This window comes from Mandrillus leucophaeus, unplaced genomic scaffold (genome assembly GCF_000951045.1).
Source record: "Mandrillus leucophaeus isolate KB7577 unplaced genomic scaffold, Mleu.le_1.0 Scaffold538, whole genome shotgun sequence".
In the NCBI taxonomy this organism is placed as follows: Eukaryota; Metazoa; Chordata; class Mammalia; order Primates; family Cercopithecidae; genus Mandrillus; species Mandrillus leucophaeus.
This window is the reverse complement of record NW_012105786.1, coordinates 1,535,004-1,553,675: the sequence shown is the minus strand read 5'-3', so window position 1 is coordinate 1,553,675 and position 18,672 is coordinate 1,535,004. Positions and strand designations below refer to the sequence as shown.

Genomic DNA, 18,672 nt, shown 5'->3' with positions numbered 1-18,672 from the left:
TTATTCTGGACACCCAAAACTTGACATGGGGGAGTTCTATTAGGAAAAAAGGTTTTATTTACTGGAAAATGGGGAGGTTAATTAAGAAGTAAGAGTGTTCATAAGTAGGATGTTCAGAGGAGGTGGTGATGTTGTCCTTGTCATTAAATGTTTTCTGATATAAAAATACTCCCTTGGTACTTATGAAGAAGGCTGATTTTCATTTCATTAGACATTCACTTATTCATTATAAAATAAAAGCGTGTGTGTATGTCTGTATGCATGCATGTATATTTCCAACCAAAAGTCAGGAGTGTGGACTATATTATATAGAACCCAGGGATTCAAAGACCTGATTATGAATGGAGAGTTACATGGATAGATTAATGATGGATGGATGGAAGAAGCATTGATCATCTGTCAGGACTGGGGCCTCTAGCTCTAAGATGTCTGACTTTGAATCCAGAGGAAGAAGTGGGTTCACTGGGGTTAGGAGAGTATCCTTTAAAACTTTTGCCAGAAACATTTGCAGTCACTTTTGGTTTATCTCTGCTGCTTTAGTTTTCCTGAAGCCCTTTGGGGCAGGGCCATCTGTGACTTATGCTTAGAGCAGTGGAAGGTGGCTTTTTCTTCCCTTTCACCAAGGCGCTCTCAAGCTGCCTCTTTGCTTCCTTCTCTACCTATCTACATGGATTTTAAGCTTATCTGGATACTTGTGAATACTCATGAGGGCCAATTTCACTGCATTGCTCCACAAAAGAGTTCCTGGATTTCATTTTCTGGAAAATTTAGCACACTTCAGGATGAATCAAAAGAAGCTAGTCCCTGAAAAATGTCCACCAACCTCTTAGTTTAATCACCACTTATGCTTTAAGGGTATGTTGTAACACAGCTGGCATAGACAGCCTCTCTCCTGCTCCCCTGGCTCTATGGGCTTTCCTCCAGCCCAGCCCACCTGTCCAGGTTCACCTCCTGCCCCATTCCCACTTTGCAGCCTACACTGAAGCCAAATCAAACTATTCACATTTGCCCCTGTGGTCTGGACTATGTCAACTACCCTGTGACTTTGCTCATGTAGCTGGAGGGTTCTTTCCTCTTCCTCCATGTCTCCCCATGTTCCCTTCTCTTTCCCCATCAATCTTTAAAGACTCTCAAATCCAAAATATTCTACTCTAAAAAAGTTTTCATTGAATCTTTTCCTCCACCTCCACCCGCTACCAAGTACTCTCTCCTATACATACTTCTATTAGAGCAATGATAAAACTGCAAATAAAATCACAAGAAGGAAAAAAATCTCAAGCCAATTAGCAAGTGACTAGAGTCTGAGGGAAGTCCACAGTGGAGATGAGTAAGAGGCCTTGTAATGCAGAAGAGTCAAACAGGGATTAAGGGATAATGCTGTAAAAAGGCAAAATAAATAACCAGGGCAGGCTCTGTTGAATCTTACAGAGATGCCCTTCTAGGTTAAACATTTTCGAAGTACAGACATGCAATGCTTAACGAGGAGGATATGTTCTGAGAAATGCATTGTTAGATGATTTAATCATTGTGTAAACACCATAGAGGGTACTTAAACATGTGTTGAATGTACTGAATACTGTAGGCAGTTGTAATGCAATGATAAGCATTCATGTATCTAAACATGGAAGAGTACAGTAAAAATACAGTATTTTTTACTGGGACAACCTTCCAATATGCAGTCTGTTGACCAAAACAGTGTTATGTGGCTAATGAATGCCCACTTAAATGGAAAATACAAATATTCCAGGACTGAAAAAACTGTGTCTCTGAGAACCTCTCTCCCTCCTCTACCATATATAGATTCTCAGGGATGTACTCAGAGCTTTGGCTAAGGAAAGGGGTGCTTACCAGGGCAGTCACATGCATCCTGGACATCAAAGGGATGACATTGGTCACAACCAGTTCCCTTGTTCCCAAAGATTCCAGAAGGACATTGGCATTGTGGCAAAACAGCTGCAATGCCAGCGCTCCCACCAGGCATGTCAATTTGATTTAGAATTAGGCTGAGGAAAGGGGACACTTCAGCCTAGTCCAGAAGACCATGGGGTGTTATTTCCTGGCTTGTTCTTAATTTCTCAGCGGAAGGTAGTGCAATCTCCTGTAATAGACACTGATTACTTGTGGTGACCTAATATCTCTGAACCCCCTCATCTTTTTCTTTTGTGTAACAGCTTTATTGAGATTTAATTCACATACCATACAATTCACCCATATAAAGTGTACAATGCAATGGCTTTTAGTATATTCACAAAATTTTGCAACCATTACCTCAACCAATATTTTCATTACCCCAAAAGGAAACCTTGGCCCATTAGCCATCATCTCCCAAACCTCCCACCACTGTCCAGTCCTAGGCAAATAATGTGGTTTGGCTGTGTCCCCGCCCAAATCTCATCTTGAATTCCAACATGTTGTGGGAGGGACCCGGTGGCAGGTGATTGAATCATGGGGGCAGATCTTTCCCAGGCTGTTCTCATGATAGTGAATAAGTCTCATGAGATCTGATGGTTTTAAAAATGGGAGTTTCTCTGCACAAGCTCTCTCTTTTTGCCTACCGCCATCCATGTAAGATGTGACTTGCTCCTCCTTGCCTTCCGCCATGATTGTGAGGCCTCCCCAGCCACGTGGAACTGAGTCCAATTAAACCTCTTTCTTTTGTAAATTGCCCAGTCTCAGGTATGTCTTTGTCAGGAGTGTGAAAATAGACTAATACAGCAACCATCTGTTAATTAATCTTCTGTCTCTATATGTTTTCCTATTATGGACTGTTAAAGGCTGAATTGTGTCCTCTTGATATTCTTATGTTGTAGTTCTAACTCACAGTTCTTCAAAATGTGACAGTATTTGAAGACAGGGTCTTGAAAGAGGTAATTAAGTAATAGTGAGGTCACCAAAGTGGGCTCTAATCCAATGCAACTCATTCCTTAAAAGAACAGATTAGGGCACAGGCACAAAGAGAAGACCATGTGAAGACATAGGGAGAAGATGGCCATCCCTAAGCCAAGAAGAGCAGCTTCAGAATGAAACCACCCCTGCTGATACCTTGATCTCAGATTTCTAGCCTCCAAAACTGTGAGAAAATCCATGTCTGTTGTTTAAGCCATCAAGTCTATGGTACTTTGTTGTGGCAGCCCTAGAAAATGAATACATTTCATATAAATGAAATCATACAATATCTGGTCCATTGTGATGAGCGTCTTTTACCTACCATAATGTTTTCCAGGTTCACCTATATTGTAGCATATATCAGTACTTCATTCCTTTTATGACCAAATAATCTTCCTTTGTATAGATATACACATTTTGTTGATCTATTAGTTAGCTGAGGGACATTCGGATTGTTTACATTTTTTGGCTATTTTGAATAATGTTGCTATGAATATTGATGTAAAAGGTTTTGTGTGGACTTACATTTTCATATTTCTTGACTATATATCTAGGAGTGCAATTGCTGGCTGACAGATAACTCTATGCTTCACCTTTTGCAGAACTGCCAGATTGTTGTCCAAAGTGGCTGCACCATATTACATTTCCAGCAATTCATGAGAGTTCCACTTTTTCCACATCTTCACCAACACTTGCTGTTATCTGGCTTCTTTATTATAGCCATCCTAGTGCATTCATAATAGTATCTCAATGCAGTTTTGATCTGCATTTCCCTAATGGCTGATGATGTTAAGCATCTTTCAGGTGTTATTGGCCATTTGTATATCTTTTTTTGGAGAAATGTATATTTTGATCTTTCCTTACTTTTAATTCAGTTATTTTTCTTTTCATTATTGAGTTGTAAGATTCCTTTACAGGCAAGAAATGCAAGTCTCTTACCATATATATGATTTTCAAAACTTTTCTTCCATTCTGTTGTCTTTTCATTTTCTTGATGGTGTTCTTTGAAGCATAAATAGTTTTAATTTTAATGATATATTCTCTACCTTTTAGTAACATCCCATATGATAAGTTGTACCTTCCCAAGGTAGAAACTAGAAATCTTCCATACCAAAACTCCTTTGTAGCTAGGATAACCTAGATTCCACCAATCAGATCTACCCATGATAGTCTTAGATTTTGGAAATGAGCAACCCAAGGAATTGGCTGCATGGAGAGGAATTGATATGATGATGGAGGCCTCTAGATCTTCAAGATCAGAATTGGGAGAAGCTGTTGGTATCCATCCTGGTTTCCTCATTGGTACAAAGCAATAGTGGCAAAGGAAAATTTGCTCAAGAAGCTCCTGTGGTATTTCCAGGAATTGTTCCTGAATGGCTCAGAGCCTACTGTCTGCCCCTCCTTGATTTTCTGTAATCTGCCTAATATTCTTGAATAAACCCCCTTCCTGATTAAACTAATCAGAATGGATTCTGTTGTTGGCAACTCAGAACCTTGACCATTAAATACCCAGTCTTAACAGAATAAGGGAATTCTAGGACTTCAGGAACTATAGACCTTGCTACTTCAGCAAAAGTAAACTGCTTTATGTCTTTTAAAAAGTGACCTAACCCTTATCTGTTATTAAGTAGGCCCCATTTTCCTACAATTGTAGTTTTAAAAACTTTTCACAAGGTACTTAAGAAAAATATAATCCTTAATATAAATTCAAAATAACCTGGCAAAGACTTTCAAACTGCATAGTTTTCCTTGATGGTAGGTGATATGGTTTGGCTAAGTCCCTACCCAAATCTCATCTTGAATTCCCATGTGTTGTGGGAGGGACCCAGTGGGAGGTACTTGAATCGCAGAGGGCAGGTCTTTCCTGTGCTATTCTCCTGACAGTGAATAAGTCTCACGAGATTTGATGATTATATAAAGGGGAGTTTCCCTGCACAAGCTCTCTCTCTTTTTGCCTGCTGGCATCTATGTAAGATATGGCTTGCTCTTCCTTGTCTTCTGCCATGATTGTGAGGCCTCGTCAGCCCCGTGAAACTGTGAGTCCCATTAAACCTCTTGTAAATTGCCCAGTCTCAGGTAGGTCTCTAATCAGCAGCATGAAAACAGACTAACACAGTAGATTTCCAGGAGTGAAGTAAATCTGCTTAGTTTTTCCACACACTTAACTTACTTCATGATCAGTGGTCAGAATTTGCAGGTGGTTGCACAGATGAACCCAGATGTTGAAACAGAACACAGGTACTGGCCACATGGAAATTAGCTATGAGCATTGGTCTTACTGGTTTTGTGCTTAAGTTGCTCCACAATAACCAACAGATGAGAATGACCTTTCCTCTGAAGGAGAATGAACAACAAATTGGGGAAAAGGAAAGATTATCATGCTTCCTTAAGAGGTGCTAAACCAATAGCAACTAGAATTAAGAATGAGAGATACTCTCTCCCTGATTCAGGGCCCCATCTGGATTCCTAAGCCAGTTCTACATGCAAAGTTCTGAGAGTCACTTACAGTGATTTCATGACTTCTTAAAAGTTTATTTCAGCCTAGCTATACTGTTCCAAATTTACCTGATATTTTTCCAATACTGTATTGAATTGATTAATTGGACTTACATAAGGGAAGCCACATTACTGGGCAACGGCATGCTCAAAAAAGCAAGACATTAAGGAGCTTAAGAAATATTTTTGCAAACTCAAGGCCACCAATGCTTATTCCAAACTTTAAATCTTTAGAGATCAAAAGTCCTGCTAGAGGATAAAGCATACCAAAGCCATAGAGAAACGTTAGTTTTGGCAAGATGAGCAAAGAGAAGTGGAAAGAAAGGAAGCAAACAAAATACAAAGAGGAAATTCTACCTTGACTCTCTTCACAGAATTTTTATTTAAAAACAGCAAACAATCAGTCAGCAGTCTTTTCATATCATCAAAAAAAATAAAATAAAATAACTAAAAGAAAGATACTGGAAATGAGCGACCCCTGCAGGCTCTGCTCTTTCAACATGTGAAACTCTGAGGTTAAAAGGTTTTATGGAATTTAATCCCTTTGGAAATTAAGAGAAGGGCCAAAGTCATGTTATCAACCTCAGGAGTTGGCTAGTTGGTTGTCTCATTCTAGATAAGAAATCCACTCTCCCTTCATATATATGGATATTCCATTAGGTCACACCCCATCCCTAGAATATAACAATTCAATCCAGTGGCCTTTAATAAAGGTACCAAGTCCAACACTCCAACAAGACAGTTAAGAAGTCATTCAGCTGTGTTTGTCTAACAGAAATAGCAGAAATACAGTTCAAATCCTTTCCAAAAGTTGTCAATTTAGTTGACTTTAAAAAATGAAACCCTATTGGTCTATAGAACAATAATGCTATTTGCAAAGTTTAATCCAGTATAAGAACATTGCTTCCTTCCCTAAGACGTAAGCACTCAGCAATGATAAACACATGGGGATAGAGTAGAAACCTCCCCCTTTTCATGCCTCTCCACTTCAAATTTACTGGTCTCAGAACTAGTAAACTCAAATCCACAGTGAGAATTCTTTTTTCTAGCAGAACTCATGTGAGTAGGGTGAATAATGGAAATTATGTTTCATAGTAAAAGCTCCACAAATCAGCCCTGTACAGCCAGTGTAAGCCCAATTGCAACATTTGGCTTGCACTCAAAGAAAGAACAAAATACAACTGCAGCCCATACTTGGATACACCTGAATTTATGGCTCATTTCTCTGCTTGCTCCATGCTCCATGGGACTGATCTGAGTAAGTTTCATTTTCATTGAAAGAAACCCAACTCCAGGCCACAAAAATCAATAAGAGCCCTATACTCAGTTTGGCTGCAAAGCTAGAAAACAAGGTGAGAAATGAACCCTATGTTAATAAAAGGAAATAGAGTACATATACATACACTCACCCACATACAGGTGATTGAACTCACTTCCAGATGGGCTGCCAGAGGAAGCTTATTGTAACCAAGCTGGCAGAGGGCACAGAAAGTGATTAGTTGTCAGAAACATAACAATGAGGCCCTCTCTCCCCACCCAAAAATATGAAGAAAGACCAGCAACATTAATGGGAGTGAGATCTGATTGTATCACTAAGGGCAGCAATTTCTATCTTTTGCTGAGATCTGAGTGACTTGGTAAGTCATTCTATATATATACATATATATATATATGTATATATATATTAGACTTAGACTTAGGGGGTACAAGTGCCATTTTGTTACATGGATATGTTGCATGTTGGTGAAGTCTGGACTTTTAGCATAACCAACATCTGAATAGTGTATATTGTACCCATTAAGTAATTTCTCATCCCTCACCCCCTCCCATGCTCTCACCCTTCTGAATCTCCAGTATCTGTTATTCTACTCTCTATATCCATGTGTGCACATTATTTGGATCCCACTTATAAATGAAAATATGTGGTATTTGTCTTTCTGTGTCTTAATTGTTTCACTTAGGACTTAGGATAATGGCCTCCAGTTCCATCCATGTTGTTGCAAAAGACGTGATTTCATTCTTTTTTATGGCTGAGTAGTATTCCATAGTGTGTGTATATATATATATCACATTTTCTACATCCAATCATCCATTGATGGACACTTAGGTTGATTCCATCTCTTTGTTATTGTGAATAGTGCTGTGGTAAACATGCAGGTGCAGGTATTTTTTGGATATAATGGTTTCTTTTCCTTTGGGTAGATACCCAGTACTGGGACTGCTAGATTGAATGTTTCTTCGAGAAATATCCATACTGTTTTTCATGGAAGTTGTACTAATTTACATTTTCCCCAAACAGGGTAGCACAAGGGAGAGGGTAAGAAAGGAGTATTAAAATTTTAACATGTTATCAGTGAAGGGAGAACCCCTGTCCTAAGGACTCAAATCTGGGTTCTTTCTCTGGAGAATATCTCAGAAGTCTTCTAGCAAATCAAGGTGGTATGTGTGTAAGTGCATGGGGGGCAGGGTGTGTGGATGTTTAATGTGAATATCCCAGGGAGTTAGGCCTACCATTGAGGAATATTTCACTCTCGGAAAACAAGCACAAAGCGATCCTCACTTTATATCTAATTTGCCTTGTGGATTCTCGATGTTAATAGAGTAATCTCTATTCACATGGGCAAAGAAAAACCTTGTTCTGGGTACCGTATAAATATTCTTATAAAGAGAATTTCCAGGAGCCCAGACTAATCCTTCATATCTGTCCCCGTAGATTTAAGCAAATAAGCCTTCATCCACATGCCGATATCTCACGGGAGCAGTTCTGAGCAGAGCTGACTTCTGGTTTCCCTCCTCTGGAAAACTCTAGGAATCCACAGAGGGGGTCATTTTGACTTTCTGCGGTCCCCAGAAAGCTGCTGAGGGTGACTTTTCAGTCTGAAGTGTGAAGGCAGAGAAAGTAAGAGCAGAGCTCTTACCACAATAGGCACAGTATTAAACTCTCAACATTTATCATCTTCATAAGTGTTGAAGAAAATTCAATTATTTTTCATACTTTGTAGATGAGAAAACAGATGCTAAGAGGGCAGTGGCTTGCCCAAGCCTGTGTAGCTTAGGCATCTGCTGCTGAGCCCCTGTTTTTAAACAGATAGTTCTCTGCCTTAGGAAGGGTTTCCATGGCCAACCTTGTTCTTTGCAATTCTTGTGCTAGGTAACTGACATCTCTAAAATGACCAATTCCATACAGCAAAAACTTTAGCAAGATGTGTGATGTAGCTTGCTCAGAACTGGCAAGGCCTTTCTTTCTTCATGCTATTCCTGACATAGATATTCCCAACACACATGTTCCTGTCAATATACTCCTGATACATACAATGTAGCAGAATTATTTTTCCTGCCTAACTGACCACCTGCTACCCAAAGGTTGTTTATACAGACATCTACTTCTACCTCTGCGACATGGTGGTAACAGCACAGACTTTCAAGGTGGTTCTGAGTGTGAATCCTGGCCACTGACATATTACCTTGAGTTCAAGATGTAATAGGACCAAGGCCCAGCCAGCACTGGGGCACAGGGCATGAGAGTGCAGTTCAGGTCTGTGAGGCTGCAGACAAAGCTGTGCATCCTAGTGTAGAGCTGGCTCACCCTGAGGTGTGACTGTGTGAAAACTAAAAGCCACAAGCCAATCATTGTAGGCCAGGCCATGGAGGGTGTGATGTCCTCTAAGCTGAACCTGTGGAGTGTCATGGTCCCCTGAATACTGCTGTGAAAGCATCCTGCACCACCAGCACCTGGGATCACTGCCAGAGAAGAGGCCTCTTCCCCCACGCTCTTCAGCAGCAGTTCCAGCGTGGAGCTTTGCCTCCCATTCCCCCTACCTCCCACGGGCATCATCCCTCTATTGCCCATGCCCACGAGGTGACTTACTCCAGAACCTCCTCTACTCCCGCCATCCTGTGCTGGGGCTGAGTGAGGGAATTAGAAGTGCTTTAATGAAAAGAGACCTGGATGCAATTCTGGTTCTGAAGAATTCCAACACTGGGGCAAGATGGTGTGCTTGTACCTAAGGGTGCTGGAGAACCAGGGAACTGGACTCTGCCTGCTTCTGTGCCTTGGGCTCAGCCTTCCCCAGGGCACCGTGTACTCAGCCATCAGTACCCATCTGTTGTGAGGAGTGTTCTGAGATCAGCCTGCACTGGACATTTGCAAGCATCTGGATCCCTGAACTGCTAATAGAAAGAGGTTGGTCTTTTGAAGAAGGTTCCATCTGACTTCTGGACTCCTGGCTATTTTCAGAAAGTGTGTTTTCTGGAACTTCATTCTAGGGATTGAAGGAAACAGACTACCTCAGTTTTAAAACCTGCTTAATTAACGTGCTCTAAATCCGGAAATGATTCAAATGTTTGTCAGTTGGTGACTGGATAAACAAACTGTGGGATATCCATACAATGAGATACTTACCAATATAAAGGAATGAACTATTTTTATTATACGTAATAGCACAAACAAATCTCAAAATAATGGTGAGTGAAGAAGTCAGATGAAAAAGGGGCCACACTGCATGATTCCATTCATATAAAAATTTAGAAAATACAGCCTATAGTGACAGAAAGCATGTGAGTAGTTGTCTGAGGTTGAGGGTATGGGTCAGGGAGAGGAGAGAGGGAAGGATCAAAAAGGGGCATCAGGAAACCTTTGGGGTGATTGATATATTCATTTTTGATTGTGGTGATGGTTTAATTGGTATGTACATATGTAAAATCAAATTGTACATGTTGAACATATGTAATCTATTGTATATCAATAACATGTCAATAAACCTGCAAAAAATATGCAATATATACAAGATACTTAGCAGTGTGCCTGGCATGCAGTCTGTGCTTGCTAAATAGGAGCTATGTTGCCATTTTCACACTTGGCTTCACTCTCACCTACTTTAATGAGAACAGGAGCTAAAGACGTGGAGACCCCAATCCTATGAGGTGTCTCAAATGGACTCTGCCCAAAAGCTGAGGGAAGCTCTGTATGCATCAGAACTAGAGCCAGTATGGAAAGAGATTCAGAAATCGGTTTAGGAACATCTTCCAACCAAAGTGACACTTCCCCAAAAAACATGTTATAATATCAGTGTTATAGGAGGAAAAAACCTTCTTGAAATATATTTCTGATAATGCCTATAATTCTGAAAGCACATTTCGGCCTGCTTTCTTACCTTGTCTAGACTGAAGAACTGTTTCAATTTAGTATCAATCAGCCCCTTGATTCTAAAATGCCATTGCCCAGGTGTAGACAGCTCACCCCATGGCATGAGGACTCTTCCTCGTGCATTTCTGCAACCCCGGGCTCTAGGTTTGGTTGAGTACTGCAATCAAGCTTCCCCCACAGTCTGAGTTCATCTCTGCTGAGTTCAACAAACATTCATTCCAAGGAATATCCACTCGCCTTCATAAACATTGAAAATTTCAGAATCTCCCCTGGCCATCCTGTCATTGTTCATATGTGAATTAGGTTATTGCTTCTTTGGAGGGTTTGAGAGACTTCAGGAAGACCACCTTGATATGACAAAATTCCCACTGCACCCCCAGTGATTCCTTTTTCAATTAAATATTAACTTTAAAAAACACAAGCATGCCTTGGGTAAAGGAGGTAAATAGTGAGTAAATAGTTTATTTCTAGAGAGGAAAAAAGGGAGAATAATAATATTGGATCAAAGGATAAAACATCAACAATGGGGCATTTTTCTGAAAGATAAGTCTCACCAACTTTACCATTTGGGGGCCAGGGCCTCCCACTTCCTCTCAAAGGCCTGGCATTGGTAGCTTTTGCATTTGTGTCAGCAAAACCCAGGGAGAGTGTTTCAGCCTGCTCTGAGGATCAGGCACCCAACACTCTTAAAAAATCTGTTGACAATGCCCTGTATAAAAAGGGAAATTTCAGCTGCTATTTTAATTAGGCGAAAGCCAATTTGACACTTCAGTAATTTGACACTTTCTGATTTTCTTGGCCCCAGAATTTAGTCTCTTGGTTAATGGACAAACTATGTTTGGTTGGTTGGTTTGGTCTTTTGTGGTTTTGTTACTTTTCTGAGCCTCTATCTATCTGCCCTCTAATCACACAAGAGTTGTAATGTTTAATGTAGTTTCATACAGAAGTATCATAAAACTGATCAGAGAAGGTATAGTTATAAAAACTGAAACCTGAAACAGTGAGGAGGCCTGTGCCTGGGTACATGGCGTCAGGCCAGAGAGATGGGAGTCCACCGGCTTCTTGGCCTCTGATGGCAATGTTGCTTTTTCTTCTAGGCCAGGTGCCTGACTCAGGGACTTCACCTACAACTGCATGTCACACTTGGAATCAGTGCCTATTCAGACTCCAGGAAGTCTTAGATGAGGATGAGGGATTGACCTGTCTCCAGGAGAGGCCAAACCACATACACCTCTGTTCGGGGCTTCTGGTGATTCAGGAGGCCAGAGATGTAGGGGTTTGTACCCACCTCAGAAATAACACAGGAGAAGGTCAGAGGTCAGGGAAAAGCGTGTACACAGAAGCAGCGGCCCCAAATCCCACGTTAGTCAGGTGATTGATGGCTGACCCTGGGCAAAAGGGCAAAGCCAGCAAAATGCAACTTTTATTCTACAAACATTCATTGAGCAACTATTGTACACCAAGCGCTATACTAATCTGTGGAAAAATATTGGCGAACAGGAAACAAGAACTTACTGTTCAGTGGGAGATAGAGACTTAACTCAAATATCAGACTCTAAGCAAGCGGTCTCCCTGCCGTGAGGGCCCCCTTCTCCCTGTGATCAGACCTCTGAGCACATTTTTGTTCTTTAAGGACAGCGCCCTGTTTCTCCCAAATCCGTTTTTCTCTGGCATCCCTATTCCTTCAGTACTTTAAAATACTCAGTTTCTTCCTTTCCCTCCCTGGTCGACTGTTACTTGCCTGTCTCAGACTCCCTGACCCCTCCCTCACCCCTTCCTAACCTCAGTGCCACCGGATTGTCCTCCTTCTCCTGTTTTGCAGCCCAGCCCGTGTCAGGGCGGGGGCCTGGAGGAGCCCAAGGCGCTGCAGCAGAGGAGAGAAAAGACAACGATGATCCTCAGCTGGTCAGTCTGGTCACTGGGTTTGCCGCCACCATGGCAATGAGACAGACGCCACTCACCTGCTCTGGCCACGAGTGGCCCGTGGTTGATTTGGCCTTCAGTGGCATCACGCCTTATGGGTATTTCTTAATCAGCGCTTGCAAAGATGGTAAACCTATGCTATGCCTGGGAGATACAGGAGACTGCATTGGAACATTTTGGGGTCATAAAGGTGCTGTTTGGGGTACAACACTGAATGTCACCAAAGCAGCTACAGCAGCTGCAGATTTCACAGCCAAAGTGTGGGATGCTGTCTCAGGAGATGAATTGATGACCCTGGCTCATAAATACATTGTCAAATACATAAATATCCTGTGTATTTCACGGAGGATAGTAATTATTTGTTAACTGAGGGACAGGATAAACTGTTACGCATCTATGACTTGAACAAACCTAAAGCAAGACCTAAGGAAATTAGTGGTCACACTTCTGGTATAAAAAAGGCTCCTATGGTGCAGTGAGGATAAACAGATTCTTTCTGCTGATGATAAAACTGCTTGACTTTGGGATCATGCTACTCTGACAGAAGTGAAATCTCTAAATTTTAATATGTCTGTTAATGATATAAAAATATATTCCTGAAATTTTGGTTATAACTTATGGACAATCGATTGCTTTTCATAGTTCAGTAAGTTTGAACCCAATTAAATCCTTTGAAGCTCCTGCAACCATCAATTCTGCATCTCTTCATCCTGAGAAAGAATTTCTTGTTGCAGGTGGTGAAATTTTTAAACTTTGTAAGTATGATTATAACCGTGGAGAAGAATTCGAATCCTACAAGGGACACTTTGGTCCTATTCACTGTGTGAGATTTAGTCCTGATGGAGAACACTATGCCAGTGGTTCTAAAGATGGAACATTGAGACCAGGGCAAACTGTAGTAGGAAAAACTTATGTCCTTTGGAATGTGTGCTTCCTGAAGAAGAGTGGTGAGCTGGAAAAGCCAAAGACTGGTTTTCCAGAGACAACAGAAGAGGAGCGAGAAGAAACGGCTTCAGAGAATTCTGATTACATCAATTCTTCAACTCCTAATGTGAAGGCCTGAGGGTCAATCATATGACGCAGTTAGTATCCAACTTATCGACTAAAACGAGCAAGCAGAGAAAAGCATCAGCCTTCCAGAGTTACTCTCTGCTTAAGGCAGAAAGAGCAGTAAATAATGGGGAAAAAAATTAGCTCCAGTGCTGGAACAATTAACTTGGTGTTACCTTTAAGTCAAAACTCAAGAGTATCAGATGAAGAGAGGTGGAGTTATCCTCTTGTAGTACAGTGGCCTGTTATCTTTTTAATGACTATATACAAGCCAACATCCAAATTCTCTTATTACAATTAGGGTTCTTGTAGCTGTTTATGTTATTATGGAGAAGAAAATATTGGCTTATTTTTCTGACTGTTTTCCTTAAAGCAGAATGCTTTTTTTTTAATTTTATTTTTTGCTTTAGTTGTAAAGAAGAGGGAATACATGATAAAGTAACTGGTTTGATTTCTCTTTCATTGTACACTGCTTCTGAACATCTAATTGTTTTTAGTTGTCTAAATAAAATGCCTCTAAAACAAACAAACAAACAAGAATCTCCATTTACTGGGGAAAAGAAATCTATTGATTGATCACTCACCAATCCCATGTTACTTTTTTTCAAAGACATTTGCTTTTTAAGAAGGTCACCAAGAGAACAGCCCCTTATCCCAAAGAGTCATACCTCTCGGGTAGCAGAATTTCTGTCACAGGGAGAAAATGGAAAAAATATATACATTTAAAAAATAGTGACAGTATTTTAATATCCCTTTCTATGGATGTAATCTCACTTAATTTCATAACAATCACCTGAAGTAGCTAATGATATCACATAGATAAGGATATAAAACTCAGAAAATTCTGGTGTTTTACACAAGATCACACAGCCAAAAATAACAAAGTGAGACATGGACCAGATTCTCTGTTTCCCAAGCAGGGGTCTTTCCACTGTACCACACATGCTTCCCTTGGCCACCCCTTCGTTCACGTCTTCAGGTTATCAGCTGGCTTGAATTAGGGTGGACGTGGACTCCAATGGAATAGCAATTTTTTATGGGACTTTCCTTAATTCAAACAGATACCTTGGGAATTACTTTTAGTTTTCCTAGGTGATCTGCCAAAAGTATTTCTCCTTCTATTTCCCTCTGAACCTAGCTAACTTCAGCTCCCATCTAAAATTTTGAGGTGTCAGAGAGGAAGGGGATAGAGGCTTATGGAAACAGGTCGATGCCCCCAGAGTCCTTGGGCATTGTTTATGGATTGACCTGTCCTCTCACCTTCCACCAACAGAAGAATCAGCCTCTGTTGTTAAGAACCTCCCTACCACCCCTCTGGTGGCCTTGGCCCAGCCCTGGCCATAAAAAGGGATTTCATATCATTAGCGACTTCCCCTTCACAGTTCATTAGCATGAAATGTCTTGGCAGCTGAAATGACAAAGGGGACTCCCTCCTCACCAGTGATTTCATGGGGAGAGACAGAAAATATTGCATCCTAAAAGCAGCCATCAGGCAGCTGTATCTGCTGCTTTTGTTTGTGGCTGTGACTCAATAGCAAGTTGAGATGCTGGAAAATACTTGTAGCACTCATCATCTGGCAACCAGATGGCAAGCTGGATTTAACTCTACATGGTAAATCTAGTGGATAAACTAGTTGAGTCTGGAAACCTAACTTTGTTCACATTACTAAAAGGCTCTGCTACCAAGGCTAAGCTGGACATGTGGGGTAAGCTGAGACACTCCAGATGGTCCCAAGGAGTTGTGATGTGTGTACACATGTATAGACACACATATAAATATATACACACATATATACATGTACACACACAGTCATCCCCAGTATACGAGGGGTATTGGTTCCAGACACCAGTGTATACCAAAATCCCCACATGCTCAAGTCCCACAGTAGGCCCTACAGAACTGTGTATATGAAAAGTCGGCCCTCCCTATACCCAGGTTTTGCATCCCTCAATCTGCATTTGCTTGAAAAAAATCCACCTATAAGTGGAGCTGCATAGCTCAAACCCATGTGTGTAGTTCAACAGTTAACTGTATACTTATATACATACAAAAATGTATAAATGCATTTACTTTTTACCCAATATTTGTTGTCTCCCTCTCAAAGAAAATGGAAGATATAGTTGTATTAGGCCCCTGAGCAAGTTGCAGTTGAGGTCAGACCATCACGTTCAAATATCTTTTCTAGAATAACTGAATATGGTTTCATGAGTTACAGCCAGAAAAAATAGAAGTTGAGAACAATAGTCCCCAAGGCTATTTCAAATGTGCACTTCTTTAAAGAACAAAAAGAATGAGTGACACTATTAACCGAGTCTTGCCATTGATACCAAAGATGACACTCATAGCTCATGCTGTACGTTTGAAAATACCAGCATTGACCCACACTAAACTTGCAGATTTTCTTTCTGCCTTGGTCCTCTTGGTTTAACTATCATAAATATGCAGCGTTCCCTCCAGCCTCACCTCTGCTTACTTACCAAGTAGAAATTGAAGGATAGAGGTGAAGGTGGTTTAGTATAGAATTTATTTCTGCCATTTGCCCAGGACAGTGCATCAAATACTCCCTAGGATGGACCACAATGAGCCATGATTCTGGTATTCACACTGTTGTATAATTTTCTCTCCTTGGTTATGTGCTGAAGTTGACTTGCTTCTAATAAATGTGAAAAAATGATGAGATGTCACTTCAAGACTAGATCACAAAAAGACTGTGACTTCCATCTTCGGTGCACATTTGGGTGCATATGGGTGCACATTTTCTTGCTCACTCTCTTTTGTTCTGTCTCTTACTCTCGCTTTCTCACTCCTGCTTTCTTTGTTCTCTCTTTCTGCGGGAAGTCAGCTACCATGTTGTGATTTAGCCCAGTGAAGAAGGACCTGTCAATAATTGCATAAGTGAAATTGGAAACAGATTCCCTCCCTTTTTCTCACTCTCTCTGGCCTTCAGATGAGACCACAGCCCTGGCCAATAGTTTGCCTGCAACCTCAGTAGAGACCTTGACCCAGGAGCACCCAATTAAACTGTGCCTAGCATTTTGATCCATAGAAATCATGAGATAAATGTTTGTTGCCTGATGCCACCAAGTTTGAGAATCCTTTGTTAAGCAACAGTAAATAACCAGTGCAAGCATCAGTGGAAGATAAAGTGATTTCCCCAGTAACCATTGAAAGAATGAGCCAAGTAGTTACAGGACTCAGTGGCCAGTATACTCACTTTATAAATGAATCTGGGTTTTGAAGAGGTGTTTTTCTAACCTGAAGTAGTGGAATCACCACATGTAACTCCGTGCATGTAGGGACCTCATCAAACACATCTCTATCACTGGTTGGAATGGTTTAAAGATGGTCCTGCCCAGGGTACTATTTAAAATTCAGAGGGCAGGGCTCCACCGTAACTTGCTAAAATAGAATCTCTTGGCATAGGACCTGGATCTGCATTTTGAGAAAATCACCCTGGTAATGTTGCTGTTTAGTTCAATTTGGAAACTACTAGAAAAAAAATAACCTCTCCAAGTCATCTTGTATATTGAATTTTATTATTCCTTCTGTGTTAAAGGGGGTTACAAATATAGTGCAGGTAACACACTCTGGAAACTGAGTCCTAGCAGTGGGCTTAGCATACTTGAGTGTTGTAAATGTGGGTGCAGTTTCAGCAACTTGCAAAACTGTGGAAATTGAGCAACACTCCAAAACTTACTTGAATTCCTGAATCTAATCAAAGTAGTAATGGATTTTGGCATAATTCCATGAATGGCTTGTTTTCTAATAAAACGAACAACAATGTATTACTCAAACTGAATATTTTCTGAGACATCATGGTATGGGGAAGGAGACATTGGGATTAGTGTCAGAAGAACTGTGTTTAGGTGCTGGCTCCACTGCTTGGCAAGTATTTGACCTTGAACAAGTAACTAAGTTCTATTTCTTCCAGTCTAGTTTGAATGGATTTACACATATGTTTTTATATTACCATGATCATACTATTATGTAAGTTTTTATCCTGCTTTTTTCACTTAACAGTACATTCTGAATGTTTTCTCATGTCATTAAAAGTTTTCAAAAATATAATTTTAGGGGCTCCATAATATTCCATTGTGTAGGAGTATCATAACCACTTCCTGTGGTTAAATATTTGTTATATCCAAGTTCTTACCATTATAAAAAACATTGTGAGAAACATATTTGCATACAAAATTTGTCTACATTCCTTAGAAGGAAATCTCAGAAATAAAATTACTGCATCTAAATGTATGAATAATTTTCCTGAGACACATTGCAAATTGCTCTTCAGAGAGGCTTAACCAACATGTACTTTTATCAGCAGAAACAGAATTTTCATTTCAATGTCAGCATAACCTTGCCAGCATAAAGCATTATTTTTTAAACGTTGCTAATTTTATGATTTATATATCCTTGCTAGTTTGATGGTCAAAATATGTCTTCTTGTTTTAATGTGTACTTTTTATCATGCTACTCACATTAAGTACTTTTCCGACATTTAGTACTGAGACTCCTCATTGGTAAAATGAGAAAAACAACCCTACTCATAGGGATATTGGAAAAATTTATGAAATGGTTATTTTGAATACCTCTTATGAATGCAATTATATGGTATATTCAAAGATAAAACTCTTATGATCTCAATTTAGTTGATAGCTATTTATATAAAGACAAATCAATCTCTCATGGGACATGGAGTTGAGGGCAAATCCCCTCCAGCTCCTTCATCCCATGCATTTCCATGTCATGTAATTAGAGTTCAGTAGCATTAAGAGCTGTAATGAAGGGAACTCAAATAAGTGACAAATGGACCCAGCAGCCTGCATGGTTATCTCCACATTGTTACTCTCAGTAATGGTAGGTGTTGGGGGTGGGATGACTTGGTCAATTTTATGTTACTCTGGGGCTCCAGTTACTTAACAGCAACTTTCCATAGCCACTTCCTTCCTCTTTACCAGCCAGGTCCCTGAGTCATTGCTCAACAGTAGGTCCCAGCAGCAGTTAGCCCTCTTGAAGCAAGAACCAAGATACTGCCCCTTTCTGAATACCCTAGGAACTTGTCTGCCTCATATAGAAACTGCTTGATTTCAACAGAATGAGAGCATGCACCAAGAGAAAGCTAGAATTCCCAGAATTCTTCTTCCTTTCCTTTCCTTTCCTCCCTCCCCTC

General features: G+C 40.5%; 1 pseudogene; it reads left to right on the top strand.

Moving 5' to 3' along the window:
- The first annotated feature begins 12,463 nt into the window (after nucleotides 1-12,463).
- LOC105551913 lies at nucleotides 12,464-13,514 on the top strand (annotated as a pseudogene).
- Nucleotides 13,515-18,672: the final 5,158 nt, after the last annotated feature.